General features: G+C 45.2%; 1 protein-coding gene and 1 long non-coding RNA gene across 16 annotated transcripts in view; one reads left to right on the top strand and one right to left on the bottom strand.

Annotated features, from left to right (window-relative positions):
- EPHA5 (EPH receptor A5) overlaps window positions 1-16,323 on the top strand; it is a 257,107-nt gene that overhangs the window by 116,637 nt on the left and 124,147 nt on the right. The gene's annotated exons all lie outside the window — the stretch shown is intronic.
- Window positions 1,147-15,109, bottom strand: LOC112546578 (uncharacterized). The gene is made up of 3 exons (XR_003090301.3): window positions 14,969-15,109; window positions 14,061-14,198; window positions 1,147-1,278 (listed from the first exon to the last, which is right to left on the bottom strand). It is a non-coding gene; the product is annotated as an uncharacterized LOC112546578 (long non-coding RNA).

Raw genomic sequence — 16,323 nt, forward strand, 5'->3', positions numbered from 1 at the left:
TAGACTGCAGACTTCTTTCGGAAGATGCTTCCAGAAAAACTTCTTTTGAAGGAGAGCGTCCACACAGCAAAAGCGATCTGCTTTTTCGAAAGATAGAGTCCAATCAATGTGGATGCTATCTCTCATTTAAGTTGTGATTACTATGGATGGAGTGGCCAACAAGGCACCTGTGCTTTTTCCTGGAAGCCTCTTCTTTTGAAAAACAAAAAAAACCCAAAAAACCTCTTCCCTGTCCACACATGCCTTTTTCCGAAAGAACTCTTTCGGAAAAAGGCTTCTTCCTCGTAGAGGTTTACCGCTGTCGGAAAAAACCCTGCATTCATTTGACTTTCTGTTGAAAGAACACAATTGCAATATGGATGTAAGTGTAGTTTTTCCAGAAAAATCAGTCTTTTTCTGGAAAACCTCTACAGTGTAGACATACCCTTAGAGTACTATCACTGGGTTGAAAGTATCTCATTAAAATATAGGGTTTTTTAATTAAAATATAGTTTTTAATGAGATTCTCATTAAAAATATAGTTTGATTCGAAAAGTTCCTTTTTAAAGAACACATTACTGACACTTTCCACTAATGATTTTAATAACATTTGTAATTTTAACTGAAAATTTTAAACGACTTATTTCAGATCTCGTGAAAGGGAAATAACCAATCCACAGCTCCCTCTGAGTTCTATTCAGGAACTAAGAGTTTTTCCATACTCGCAAAGGCTAGAAATGTTATTTTTAAGGGAAAAAAACACAAGTTGAGTATTTCATGTAATCATATGACGCCAGGAGTTGGGACTTTAAGAAAAACACTGAATCACCACTAAATTGATAAGATTGCCAGAGCCAGCAACAGCGACTTCATTCATATTGTATGAAAAGGGAAACCATTAAAGCTCAAAGAGAGCTTAAAAGAAGGCAAAATTATAGTTTTCTTCCATGGTGAAGGTTTGAAAGTTCTCGGTGGCTTCCAGCTATGCCCTTGTGATGATATTAATCGAGGGATGTGAGTAAAATGATTTCTGTTTCATATAAATTAATTTATTCTGTGAGCATATGTCCTGTGAGGAAAAGCAGGCACATATGGGACTAGAGATCACTTCATTCACACAGCTGACAATGTTTTGCATACCAACCTGTATTTTTAAGAGACATAGGCATGGAATTAGGTTCACAGCTCACCCTCAGACGGGGTGCTAATCTTCTCAGTCAGATCAGTGCTTCCCTGCGGAGTCTGATCTTTCTAGTCCTCCTTCTCGCCAAACTCCCGGCATGCATAAAGAAAAGTACACTGCGGGCAAAGATAAAAATTCAGGTAAAAAGAACTAGACAGTCGCAACCTATTTGTAGGCACCATTTCCATTTCACGCGGGCAATTTTAGGTGAGTGAAGCACAAAACTAAGCAATACTTAATCTGGGGTAATGTTATAAATTACAGCAGGTAAGTCTGTAACTATCTCGTTAGCTGTTAAAATGCCTGTGGGGTTGAGGATTAGAAGCAGGAGAGAGATTTATGAGGATCAGGAAGGAAGAGTTCATGAGGGAACCGTGACACGTAGGGAGGAGTCATTATAACATTTTGGGGTTTGGAGACGAGCCAGTTGGAGATAATCTGACGACACACAGACCGTACTAGATCCCTGTAAGAAGATTTGAGAAGTTAAAGGCTAAAACAACATAATTCATAACCTTTTAAGCAACAGCCTCATTGAACAGAACTGACAGATTGTAATCTAGTCATCGATTTACTTGACATGCTTAAGAATTGAGAAGTAGCTTTGGCTGTCCTTAGAATGACACACAGACACAAGAGTGAGACACATATGGGTTTCATAAACCGTGGTGCCATATTTTGGTTTCTAAGAGCTGTCAGTTGAACCCCGTCCTAGAGATGAATTTGCTTAGTCTGGAAGTGATAAACCTACAGGAATGTGAGAGCCATTCCTTTTTTCCCCCTCTATGTATAGTTGAAATGAGTTAGGAAAGAGTTGAGGAAATGTCATGATTAGAATTCACGAGCAACATGCCTATAATCAATCATCTGGAATAAATTGCTTGCATGTAGGCTTTGCATTTGTTTGATTTAATTTTATTTTCTTAAAGCCTGGTGCAACAGGTGTTGGGAATATATATAAGTACTCATGCGTGATAATACAAAATATTCTGAATATGGGATACTTGTTTCGGGGAATAGATCCTAATTGTAATTGTGTTTAGGATGATTTAGACGGTAAAATAAATCCGCGCACTCAGCAAACACGTACCACAGAGTTTTCCTACCAGTCCTAAGGATTATCTACCCGATCCTGAGCAAACAAACATCAGTGTGAGTCTATTGATGGCAACAGGTTGCATCCCCACTGGTGTAAATCAGCATAGCTGGAGCTATGCTACCTGAAGATGTGGCCCCTGGTGTCTGTGGACTCTGTCCTATGTGATAATTTGGGCTAAGGAGGTGAAGACATTCTCCATTATACAGCCACTACCCAACTTACGAACACACTGACTTATGACCATCCATACTTAAGACCAACCTCCCGTTAACCCCCATTATAATATTTTCGAGTTAAGAACCATGTACGTCAAGTTTTTCAAACAGTGCGGGCAGCGCATTTAAGAGTATTTCCGACTTACGACCAAATTGAGTTACGACCAGATGTTCGGAACGTAACCCATTCGTAAGTTGGGGACTATCTATAAAGGTCATATGCAAATTTGACACTGTTTCCCTGGGCCTGAACAAAGACATGAACTGGATGGGCCATTATAAAACCAGCCTTCCTTACAATGAACACCCCATTGACATCAAAAACGAAGTACGGGATACTTCCAGCTCACATGGGGTATGTCTACACTACCCCGCTAGTTCGAACTAGGAGGGTAATGTAGGCATACCGCACTTGCAAATAAAGCCCGGGATTTGAATTTCCCGGGCTTCATTTGCATAAGCGGGGAGCCGCCATTTTTAAAACCCCGCTGGTTCGAATCCCGTGCAGCGCGGCTACACGGGGTTCGAACAAGGTAGTTCGGACTAGGCTTCCTATTCCGAACTACCGGTACACCCATTTCACGTGTCCAGTATTTTCTGAATTTTTTTACTGGACGGAAGGCCCAAATACCAGACTGTCCAGTTCAATACCGGACACCTGGCAACCCTAGAAGTTATTGATCACTGTTTCATTGTACCTACTAACGAAACCCCTGTACAAGTTGGTGTAATATGAATGTTTAGCCTGTGCTTTATCATGGATAAATCCATCAGAGGAGATCCGTACTGGCTTGCTGAGATTTATGGCTGTTCGGAACATACCAACATGTTTGTGACTACAGCACTCGAGTGGTGTGAGATTTTCACAAGGCACCTCGCAGATGATTCCAAAAGCTGTGCGTGCATTGTGCCGCCAGGACACTGACAGTGTGGAGCTGCGTCCGCCGGCTTATTACCAGGGATTATTAATTCCTTTGGGAGTCAAAACTCACTTGAGCGTCCCTTGGATTTTTCCGAACTGGAAAGTGCTTTTTAAATATGTCAGAATCAGAAATCGATTTCCTGATCCCCGGCGGCTTCGCCGAGCCGATCGTTCAAACGATCGTTTATCATTAGACACAGTGAGTAGGGGGTTAATTGTAATTGCACGGTCACCTGGACTATTGTGTGATTGAGGCAGAGTCTCTCTGCTGTGTCAGATCCGACAGTATATTATTTCTAAGTGGGAGTGCCAGAATGCTCTTTAAATCTGCCATGGAACTGAGGAAGAAGTAATTTAAGCGTTTGATTTAGCACTCCCTTCTTGCTGTCGGCTTCAGGCCACTTTACTAGCTGTAGCAGAATGTGAACTGAATTAAAATACAGATGCTTTGAGGAAGAAGTAGAAATCATAAGCCACAACTGGGAACTTAGAAGCCTTCCGTTTTGGAATTCGATACGGTGTGTCTTTGTTGTTTAGGTCTATCGGTAAATCATTAATTATTCTAAACTGTTCATTTCCCCTCAAGGAACTCCAGAATGCAACATTAAAGGCTGGCTATAATGAATGAAAGCCTCTGTCAGATTCCTGACAGGTTTTATTACGCCTTATAGAATACTTAACAGTCTTCTGCAGCATGAATAGGAGGGATAGAGGGGGTCCGGGATTTACCCCGAGCCCTGGATTTTATCTAGGTTTGAGGGGTAATAGTAAACCCTTTAGGACTTCTGAGACAATTATTTCCTACCTCTGGAAGAACTAGTACAAAAGAGAAGGACTGATGGGTTTGACAATTTTCCCAACCATTCAGGCCCTAGGCTTCCTACTGATTTACACCAAGGCCTCTTTTCATGACTCCGGCAATGTAAAGGTAAGCAATATATCCCAGAGTAGTAGGAACAAGTCATAGTGTAATGTGAATCTGACCCGACGGCGCTCTCCCTTTCTCTCTGCCCTCTTTTTTTGAGGCAGTGGCTTGTTTTGGAAGTTGTGTGGCTATTAGCAGTAGCGTTTCGATGTTCAATCATGGGTCAGTCCCTGTCTTGGCTTGCTAGAGAAGGTCACACATGGAGTTTTGAAACCCAGTCCTCTCTCTGCAGGCCGTAAAGCAATTTCATTCTGCACTTTGTCACTTGGGTCCCTGGTGTCAGCTGAACTGGGATCACGCTTGTTGACGGCACCAAAATTGGAGGAGTAACAACCACATATGATGATGAAATCTGCCTGTTTTATAATGGAAGGTTCTGGAACTCGGTTTCTTTGGGAGGAATTCCTTCCTCGTCTGTGTTGGGATTCCGTTGGTCCTGCCATAGAAACCCTGTTTTACAAATGTAGTTGGAAAGCAAGGCGTGCGTAAGATTGGGAACGTCGTAAAACTGAACATCTCAAAATGACAGTAGATGGGATGGATCGGTTACAGTAAGGTACGGCCCTTTGTCTTTCTCCTCATCTTTCAAACCATGGGGAAGCCGTTTCCAAGGAGCAGAGGACTATCAACTTGTTCTTCACCAAAATCACTTTCATGATGTGAGTTTTCCCTGCCTCCACCCTGCCCAATCAGGAAAAATAATTTGTGCAGCTGGTCATTCGTAAGACCAAGCTTCTCCTGTGTGTGATTCTTGCCCATGCAGATGAGTCGATGTGTTGCTGCACACGGCTGCATCTTTCTGTGAAGGGTCAGACTCTCAAACCTTGGCTCATGTTGAAAATTGCCTTTTTATTCCATGGGCTGGTGCCATTCACCTGAGAGAAAGATTGGACTCGAGCTCAAGGATTTTCCTTTCTGTGTTGGCTGCTGCTCATCCCTGCGAAAACTATTTTCCATCTGACAGGGCTTCAGTTTAAATTTAATCAACAGACCATGTTTGCAAGCAAAAGATCTCAACCCCCCAGCTTTGGGACAGACTGTCCCCTTTCAGGGCCAGATCATGACATGGACAACCAAGTCTGGGAGTCTCCATTGTGACTCCTTGGTGAAGGCTGTGGCTAGATTAAAATACCTTTGCTTAAGACCTTCGCAAGAAAATGTAATCTCTAGATTTAACATGAAGTAGGAGTTTTGATGCTGGTGCCAATTCTGGACCTTTTCCTTCTGAGAGGATTGCTGAAATTATAGGAGAAGAGAATCCCCCAGACTGTTTAAATCATAGAAATGTAGGGCTGGAAGGGATTTTGAGAGGTCATCAAGTCTAGCCCTTTGTGCTGAGGTAGGACCAAGTCAACCTAGACCATCCCTGACCGGTGTTTGTCCGACCTACTCTTAAAAAATAGTGAGGGGATTACACAACCTCCCTTAAAAGCCTGCTCCCTACTAAAAGTAAAAATCATTAACCTATCATTCTCCTCAGTTCCATAAACACAAGATTTATTTTCCAGTTCATCCTTGGTCTTTGCATTTTACTTCATCTTCCTGAAAGGGAAGCGCTGCATGGTTTTAAGCCGTGGTTTCTATGGAGAAACTCCATCCATCCATCCATCCATCCCTGACTCTGCTGGTAAGTCTCTCTGCCATCATTTTCATAGATCCTGGCAGCCCATCTAGCTGGCTGTGAATTAAATCCAGGTTCTTAGGCCTGGTCTACACTATAGCGGAAGGTTGACTTAAGACATGCAGCTCCCGCTATGTTAATTACATAGCTGGAGTCGACGTATCTTAAGTGACATTTCTGTGCCATCCACACAGCGGGAGGTCGACAGAAGCTAATGCTCCCATTGGCTTCCCTTACCCCTCGTGAGGAGCAGAAGTACCAGCTCCGATGGGGGTGCTCTCTGAGTTCAATTTAGTGGGTCTTCACTAGACCTGCTAAATCGAGCCCTGGAAGATTGATCACAGCAGTGTCGATCTTCCTCCTAGTGTAGACATGGCCTTAAAGAGGGAGGTTTTGGAAGGGCTTAATAGCCACGATACTCACTTGCATCAGTGCTGGGAGAAGAGACTCCGCCATCCTTCCCTTCACTTATCTGAGACTGTACAAAGTGCACTTTTGAAGATGGATTCTTACGTAAGTTCATGGATCCCTGGATCTCCTCCTTGAGTGAGAGAGAGCTTAATTCCCCCATCCAAAGTTTAAAAATTCATGCAGGTGAATGTATAACTCACATTTCTCCCCCTTCTCCACCCGCTCCATATCGTTCTTGGTCACTTTCCGTGAGGAAAATATTGATTGAAATTTGCAATTCAGGCCGCATTTCACTCTGCTCTCTTTACAAGTCATTCAGTATGAGAAGAGCATCCATTTTCACACTGCACTGCAGCTTTCCCCTCTACCTGTTCGTTTGCCCCCGTTAAATGAACATCTTGTCAAATAGTGTTTGCATAGACTGATGGCAATAGAAGTCTTGGTGAGAGAGCCAGATCCCTGACCATGCACTCCAACATACAGAATCAAAATGTGAGGCCTAAGTGAAATATACCGGTGCATTCACCTGTCAGATTTTGCTAATATCACCCAGATAAAATGACAGAGAAACACCTGCCAGTGTTAACCTATTTTTCTCTGAGATTCTTTCACATATTTATAGTTGGAAGCTATGGTCTATCAGAGAGAAAAACTTTCCATTATTATTTTTCATGCAGGAATGAGATGCCCACACTTCAGCATAGACTAGAAAGTCCAAGTCATTTCCAAAGAGCAGAGCAATTAATAAAGAAAGTAAAAAAATAATAATTTCACAGTGCATTGTTAAATTAGCAATTCTTCAGAGTGTCTATAATTCCGGGCAGAATTAGTATGCACTTTGAAGTCGTGGGCAGGAGTACATGTGTATATTTCATTTACTCTTATACCCGCAAGCCTGAAACGTGGGGGAAGCAAAAATCTTGAAATAGCAAAGGAAACATCCCGACTTTTAGATACCTGTCATTCCACTGCTACCTAGCTGACAAATTATCAACAAAACCAGGAACATTGCCTTTAGATTACAGCTGTGATTCTTTAAACCTGAAGTAGCCGAGACAGTTGTTGGAAAATGACAAACATTAAGTAATGCAGGGGGAAAAAATAGGCTAGCTAGCAACGCCACCATAAATTTATGAACGGGGGAGAATATGTATGATAAAAGTGCAGTATATTCTCGCCACACGGAAGGGAAATATATTACAGAAGCATTTTGTAAATGGAATGCATCTACATAATGCCGCAACACATTTAATTGCTGCTATTTTAGTTTTTCAAAGTTGGCTGGATGGCAGGAGAATTTGTATTCAAAATAATAAACCCTGTTTTTTTTTTGTTTTTTTTTTTTAACTACTTATCCATATGCTTAAAAAAAAAGTTATGCAAAGCTGAGTTAAGTTGCAGGGCCTAAGACATTCCTGTTCAACATTAGACACAGCTTTCTCTCTCTTTAAAAACAAAAGCACATGCAGATTTTAGTCATTTTTAGATGTAGAAGACACAAACGGATGTGGTCTGTGATTAAAGCTCAGGAATCCAAGTGAGCTGGTGCTACTAATGTAAGACGAGATGAGGGAGGAAAACTAAGAGAACGCTGGGGTTGTAGAGTCTTCACCTAAGGGGTTGTAGAGTCTTCACCTAATTGTGACGGGATAGGCTAATCCGCTTTCTTACATTCTGATACGACACTAGTTTAACTGAAACCCCAGGAGGACCAGCAGGAGGGGAAGAGTGGATTCTCCTCCCCCATACGTTCTTTAATTTGCTTGGCCACACTGAACTCAGCGCCATGGCATGAGGTGTCCATCAGGGCAGAATCTGGCCTGAGGAGTGTTACGTCAGTGGAAGTGTGGGCTGAATTGGACCCACTGGTGATGGTGATGGTGATGCCTGGTGGAAGCCACAGGATGTTTAGGAGGATTTTCAAAGGGGAGAGCCACACCGAGTATGTGAGTGTCGCGTTAATGTGACAGCCAGTAACCAGCCACAGCCAACCTGTGGAACTCCTTGCCAGAGGATGTTGTAAAGACCAGGACTTTAACAGGGTTAAGAAAAGAACTAGATAGATTTATGGAGGTTAGGTCCATCAGTGCTTATTAGCCAGGATGGGCAGGGATTGGTGTCCCTAGCCTCTGTTTGCCAGAGGACGGAAATGGGTGACAGAGGTGGGATCATGTGACAATTCCCTGTTCTGTTCATTCCCTCTGGGGGCACCTGGTATTGGCCACCAAGACACAAAACTGGGCTTTGTTCTTATAAGAAGTACTGCAAAGCTGGGCTGCCCACTAGATGAAGTACAATACAAGATCTTCCAGACTGCTGCATCTGAAGAATATTTAGTTGCTGCTTCTTAAAGGCAAAACATGTACAGTGTATTAGTTTAGGCTAAAGCCCTGAAATGCGGGTAGAGCAAACATCCATGATATAAATCATCAACTTAAGTCCTCTCAAATGTCATATTTCTTAACCACAATTGGCTGCAATTTTCTAAACCATAGCCTAATTAGAGAAATCTTTGTCTTTGCTGGCCAGCATCCAAATCTGTCTGTTAGGCTGAACCGGACAGCTAGATCTTTTCTGTAGTATTGTGCCAGCAAACATCTGGCGTTGATTTTCCAGTGGATTTTACTGATTATTTTTACATGAATAGAGGCACAGATGTCTGTGCTAACCTATAGGAAGCTTCAAGAATGACTGCTTGATCATACTCCCATTAAATTCACTGACAGTAGACACTGATACTAATAGGAGTAGGATTGGACCTTTTGGTTTGAATCCTGCTATTTCTACTTAGGCAAAAGTCCTTCTGAACGCAAGCCTCCAAGAGGGAGCCGTGTTAGTCTGTAGCTGCAAGGGCAACGAGGAGTCCTGTCGTACCTTAGAGAATAACAGGTTTATTAGGGCATGAGTTTCCAGGGGGAAAACTCACTTTGTCAGATGAATGCGAGTGGAAGTGACAGAAGCAGGGGTCTATACACGGAAGAAGTTGCGTGTGTTAATGAAGCTAATCAAGTCCGGATGGAAGTGGCTCATTCACAGTGGCTCATTTGGTGTGGAGAGGTGAATATCCAGGCAGGGGAAATGGCCTTCGTACTGCGTTACCCAGTTGAGATCCTCAGTCAGTCCTAAGTGGCTAGAGTTGAATTTGCAAATGAGCTCCAGTTCAGCTGTCTCTGTTAGTAACCCGGGTTGTGACATTCTTTGGTAGAAGGCTGGCTACTTTCAAATCCTTCACTGAATGTCCAGGGAGGTTGAAGTGTTCCCCTACAGGTCACTGTGTGTGACCATTCCCGATGTCTGATTTGTGTCCATTTATCCTTTGGTGCAGAGACTGTCTGGTTCGGCCAATACACATGGCAGAGGGGCATTGCTGGCACTTGATGGCATAGATCACATTGGTGGATGTTCAGGTGGATGAGCCCCGATGGTGTGGCTGATGTTCGGTCCTGTGATGGAGTCAATAGAGTAGATGAGTGGATGGAATTGGCAATGGGGTTTGTTGCAAGAGTAGGTTCCTGGGTGAGTGTGTGTGAGGTGTGGTGTGTGGCTGCTGGTGATATTTCCTTCAGGTTGGGGGGCTTCCCTTTAGGACTGGCCTGTTTCCCGACGTCTGTGATTGTTTTCCACTAGACCACACTGCCTTCCTAGATCTTTTTATCAATTGCGGATGCAGCTGACGCGGAGACCTGGTGGCACGTTCAGAACAAGGACCGTCACAAGTTTTTGACGCTGTTTTTGATTCTGTTTCGAGACATTTGTTAGTTCATTCATAATTGTTAATTCTCTGTTTCCCAGATTTTGCCCGCATGCCATAAAGCGTGGTACGACCATGACCCACGAAGGGAAGGAGTGACATTTCGGGGAGGGGGAGGATAGAAGTATTAACGTATTTACACTCTAGTTTTCAAGGTTGCTTGTTCAAAAGCTGGGAACTATTTCAATGCACAATGCAGACATGTCCCTTCAACCTGCACTGGAGTGGGGTTAGACAGATGAGCATAAAAATACATGATTGTCCCTAAAATCGTGCCTTCCTTCTCTGCCATAAAAGAACCTCCCCCTTTGTGGATGCGCTAACCTTCAAGGCAAGCTCGTGTGCTTTTTTCCTTTAAGGTGCAAATCAGTCCGAGGATGCTTTTCTTCAACAGCTTCATGCAACTCCTTAAAAGCTGCGTTCCATAGCTCTTCAGATGCCTAAGGATTCTGGGAAGACTTCGGGCATCAGATACTGTGTTATATTAGTGGCGACTTATTTAATTCTTTTCACGTCCCCAGAGTATGCCGAGAGCGGGAGAGAGTAACACACATACACTAACACAGATAGCCCAACCGAAAAGGAAACCTTCGCAGGGAATTCTACATGCTTTCTGTGGCTGTATATTCTTGGAAGCAATTTCAGAGCCAGCCTGCCATTCAAGGACAGTTGTTAGGAAGTACGGGATTAGTTCTTAACAGACTGCTGGAAAACTCCTACAAGAGCAGACCTGTTTGTCCTGTGTAGTGGTTTGCACTGTTATAAAAGGCTTAGAGATCATCTGTTTTAGATTTTTGGTTATAAGACAACCATGACAATCTGCTTTATTTTGGGGGGTTTTAAGTAAAAATGTATGCCATTATCACAGATCAAGGCTCGGGGCGGGTTTGGCTGCTTCAATTGATTCCGTACTGTAAAAGTTCAAAAACAAAGGGTCAGGGAGGGTTTTTGGAGAGAGCGATATAATGGAAACCCTTTGGCGCAGAAATTCTGGGGACCCAGAGTAGGTTCTGGTGTTCTTTGTAATTCTTTTTTTACCAAATGTCAAAGCATCCTCCCTCTGCGAGAGCAATGTGCTAATGAAGGCAGAGTTGATTAGCAGCAGGATGTGATTTTCTTACTGCTGAATATAGGCAGCTGAATATAGCCAACCGACATTTTAGCTGTGCTTCAACCCACACTTTGAGTCTAGCTCCCGTGTCTCCACCAGGCTGAAGGTCATGTCCTGTAAGCAGAGGATGCGTCGAGTCACAAGACTGGCCATACTGGGTCAAAGCTAAGGTGCATCTAGCTAAGTATCCTGTCTGCAGACCATGGCCAATGCCAGATGCTCCAGAGGGAGTGAACAGATCAGGGAATCATCTTGTGATCCATCCCGTCATCCATTTCCAGCTTCTGGCAAACAGAGGCCAGAACGCCATCTCTACCCATCCTGGCTAATCCAGACAAGATGCAGTTCTTTTGATGAGTTGATAGAGAAGCAGGCCTAGAAAGGACCTCAAAGGGCAAGCCCACCCCCTGCTCTGAGGAAGGGTCAAGTCAACAGACCATCCCTGACAGGTGTTTGTCCAAATTGTTCTTAGAAACCTCCAATGATGGGGATTTCACCCCGCTCCCGCGCTCACCTCTCCCAGTCATCCCCTGCCCTGTAAATTAGACAGCGGTTCCTAATAGCCCCCCTACATTTCCCTGGCTGCATGCTTTGACTCAACGCTGAGATTTCCTGAGGATCCACGCCACTGTGGGACATCCGGGGACGGCCCGAGCTGGTTGCCTTTGCCCTGGGAGCGCGGAGGCAGGGAGCCACCTCAGCTGAGGAGAGCATGGGAAGACGTTACGCTCAGCGAAACGCACCTCGGAGAACTAGAGCCTGCCTTCCGCACCAGCCTCTAGGGGGCGCTCGCTGGCTTTACTCTTGGGTGTCACCCGGTCTGCTTGGCGGTGAGGCAGGGAGTGTCTTGTGGCCTCTTTCTGCCTTTTGTACACCCGAGGGTGAGCCAGGAGCACTCACACTGGCCTGGAGGATATTGTACCCAGGGGCACAAGAGACGAGGGTCCTTGCGCCTTCTAGGTACCCGTGTGCTTTTATTTTCCCCACTAGGCACTTCCACTCAGTTCTGTAGGCATCGTGGCAGGCCACACAGTGGCGGGGAGCAGGGGACAGATCCTCCATCATGCGCAAGAAGGGTTCAAGAGTTCCTCTGGGCACAATCAGCCTCCACCCAGCACAAAGGAGAGGCTTGCCAAGCTTGAAGAAGGGCAGGTCCTTAAAAGGGGGTCCCCTGATTAAACATAGACTAGATGAAGAGGATAAAGATGTCAACCCCCTGCGCAGGGAGAATTGCCCGGTTGCCAGATCAGCCAGCATTGGGGGCCTTTTGAGCCAGCGGAGTAGTGGATAGGGGTTGTAGGACCTGGGTCTAGAAGCTTCCGGAATCTAGTCCTAATGTGTGAAGAAAATCCAAAGTTCCTTCCCCCTCGTTTCAGTAGTTATATGTAGTTCTCACCTCGCACATGGAAAGTTCAGCTGTATCACGACAAAGGGTCAGCATGAAGTACTCCCCGTGCCCCTCGCCTCCGGCGAGGATCTCCGGAACAATTTCCAGCAGCTCTCCGTTTTAGACTCTTGTCTGCCTTTTGCAAAGCTTCACTTCCGAATCCTGCTGCCGGTCGGAAGAATCAGTCTACAGTTGTCCAGCTCTTACAGGCTTTTCCTTCCCTCCCTCTGCCCAGTGACTTCCGTAGCTCATCCATCACTGCATCGCAGACGGGAGAAGCGATAGAGCGGTTATCACTCCATGGAGGAGACTTTCTGGTTTTGGTTACAGCTGGAAAAGGCCAAACTTTGACTTGCTAAAAGTGTACTTTCCGCTGACGGAAATAAATCCTTGTTTTTGTCTGACTCCCCACTGTTGCCCTTGGACTCTCGCGTATTCACGGTGTCTAAAAATACCTGTCTTCAGCAATCCTTTGTATTTAAAGGATATTTTCACACGTTGGGGGCTGGTTAAGCAGTGAAGTGGGCGGCCGCTCTAAGGTTAGATACGAAGAGGGAAGTGTCATTGACAGCTTCAGACTTTATTTGAATTCTCTTAGCCGTCTTGTAGCAAGCGAGAGGGAGATCTGGGACGTCTCTTGACTGGTTTGCGCCTCTCTTGAAATGCCAGGGGCGGCCAGGAAAGCAAATCTGTATGCCGCACAGGAGATAAGTACCTTTCAAAAGCTGCTGAATAAGAAATAGCAACATAAAGTAAAGAGGAATAAAGTAAAATTTTATTGAAAATTAAACCCCAGAGACTTGGATAATTTTAAGTAAAGTCATTTATGCGGCCGAGAGTGACAGCAGAGAACCTGTGGAAGAAGAAACCAGATTCTGGGGATGTTTAAATATCCCACAGGGGAGATTGCAGTAGAAATGCCTCCTGCGCCCGATCCCCTGAGAATGAATTCTTACAGCTGCCTGCAGGTATGGAGGGTTGGCTGTTCAGCTCTGGCAACTCGTGGATTGGCCGGGATGGTGGCTATCATGTTTAGTACACTGTCATTTCTGAGTCTTGTTGCATTTATTAATTATGGCTAGGATTTTGGCAGGAGACTGTGAGTTAGGCACTGACTTCCATTGAAATTGAGTGGGAGGTAAGTGCCTAACTCCTTTAGGCACCTGTAAAAAAAAAAAAAACCCACCCTGTCCCTGGATTAGAGAAAACCACCTATCGTTAGTTATGGGGGCGAGCTGTTGAGGTTCTCGTCGGCACAGCACAAGCGGCTTATTTTTAAGGATCCTTCCGAAAACAATCCTTCCTATCCCACCCTGGCCAGTGACTGCCAGCCCCTCTGGGTCCTTCCTTACTGCTCGCCTTTGTGACACATTTCCTCTTTGGACTCTGACTCGTTACGCCTCCACTAGGTGGCTCGGGGGTGAGGCTCCTGCCCCAGATGTGATGCCCACAATACCTGCCGTGCTGTGATGTAGTTTCCTCTCCTACAACCCGGACTCCTGCAAACTCCGGGGGCCTCCTATTTGACGTGCTTTAGCTGCTCGTTCCAAATTTGTTCCCGTTTCTGAGCTGCCCATTGGCGGCTGTCGTCGCTCTGAAATGACATCATCAGAATCGAGGGGGCGCAGATGGCAGATGTGTGGGCCTTTGCTTACTGTATGAATACAGTCCTGTGGCATCTTCTTGAGTGGGTCCCCCGTTCAGAAAGGTGCTTAAGCAAGTGCCTGACTTTAGCCCTGTGAATAGCCCTGTTGGCGTCCCCCGGGTATTTGTAAGCTAGTAGGACCCTGACCAGAAGTGGATGGAAACTGGTTTATGGTTCTCACTGTCACCAAGGTGTGGGGGAGTCACCCGGCCCTGCATTCCCACCCTCAGGCAGAGGTAGCAGGTCAAGCAGAAGGGTTCTTGGTTCCTAGAGACACAGCGTAGAACAGACTTAGCCCAGGGGCCAGGAGCCGTCAGTAAAACCCATCTTGGGGAGAGGGAGGCCCAGGGCCCTGGGTTCCCTCCCTGCATCTTAAGCTAGCTGATACTTCCACACACTCTCAGCCACCCGTCCCCGCCTGCAGGCAGCCCCGCCTCCTTTAGTTCAACTTCCCGGGCAAAAAACGTCATGAGGTTGCAACCTCTGCCAGGCTCAAGTGACAAGAGATCCTTGGCCATTGTGTACGTGCAGGGCTGGGGCAGTGTGGGGCTAACTCCCTTCAGTGAGAGCCACACCCAAAATTCCCATCCCCATCCACGCACCGGTGCAGCACCCAGGGAAACTGAGGTGTGCACCCAGTAACTACAAAGCAATACAGGACACTCGAAATCGCATGCAACATAACAAAGCAAATACAATCCCCACTTCATCACACTCACTGCTGATTGCTGCCGCTGTCACAAATGCCAATGCTTGTTAACGAGATGACCATGAGTAGCAGGTGATTGAGGATGGGCAGTCAGCAACGGTAATCGGGATGAGTATGTGTGGAGGGGGTAGAGTCTTAGAAAGGCCCAACCAGCTCCCATGTGCTGTTCAATGCATGAGGGAAACTATGATGAGGTACAACGAGAAGACCTCCCTAATGCCCAGCCTTCGTTACGGTGTCAGATCCCTATTCTGTCCCACATGTGGTGTAATCCATCACTGCCTTGATGCTTCTGTGCAGTGATAGGTGGGAACCGTCTGGAACAGTGTTTCTTAAACTGTGTTCCGTTGCACACCGATGTGCCGTGGAGAACAACAGAATTCAAAATGGCCACCCTTAAAGGGGCAGGTGACATTTTTTTCTCAATAACTTCCCAGACTTTCTCCGAACCCTTTTATCCCCTCAATAACTTCCCCCCAACCCATTCTCCTTCCCCCTAACCTTTTTATTTTTTTGCTCAACAAAAAATACTTGGTGTTCCTCACTCTTAAAAAGTTTAAGAAACACTGGTCTGGAATAAAAACACTCGGTCCACAAAACATCCCTGAATGCAAAAAGAACATCCCCCGTTCATGTTTCCAGGTGTGGCACTAACTTGTGACCGGCATGTTTCTCCCCAGAAAGATGTCTCAGCCTGTGTGGGAATTCAAGTTGCCGTGCAAACGGATACAGCTTTTATTTTCATTTGAGGCTCGCTATTAAAAATGATGTGACTCTCCTGGGATGCAAGGAGGAGCGCCTATTTGTTAGCGTCGTGTTTAGCCATGGAAACAAAGCATTCCCTTCAAGCAGAGCGCTCCGTTGCACTGTCATCGGCAAATTGTGCCTTGCTGAAAAGCCATCAAAGGAAGCTGACTTATCTTCCATGTGCTGCTTTACAGAAAATGGAACCACCATAAACTCTTGTGCCGTAATGATTTTCTGTCTTTCTTGATGAGACATAATGAGATAAATTCAAGACCTTTTTGAAGGCTAATTACATATTGCACACTCTAGACATCAGTTCTCCTTGTTAGATGTTGTGCCTCCCCTTCCCCCCACACACTCCTCCAGTTTCTGTGTGTGCTTGTGGATTTAGCTTTGCTTTGAAATACAAATTGGGATTAGGGAGGAGCTGTTTGTATTTTTTCTCCCCCCAGATCTTTGTAGATATTCTACGGTCACACAATGCATCGTTAGAGATAAGACAATACTTGCAGATGGAGGGGAAATAAATAAAAGGCTGGAATTTCACACATGGAGCTGGGAAAGTGTTATAAACCATGCCAGTTCTTGAGTAGTTTATGAACAACCCTCCGGAATGAA

The sequence above is a fragment of the Pelodiscus sinensis genome, chromosome 4 (assembly GCF_052426305.1).
Source record: "Pelodiscus sinensis isolate ZL-2025 chromosome 4, ASM5242630v1, whole genome shotgun sequence".
Lineage (NCBI taxonomy): Eukaryota > Metazoa > Chordata > Testudines > Trionychidae > Pelodiscus > Pelodiscus sinensis.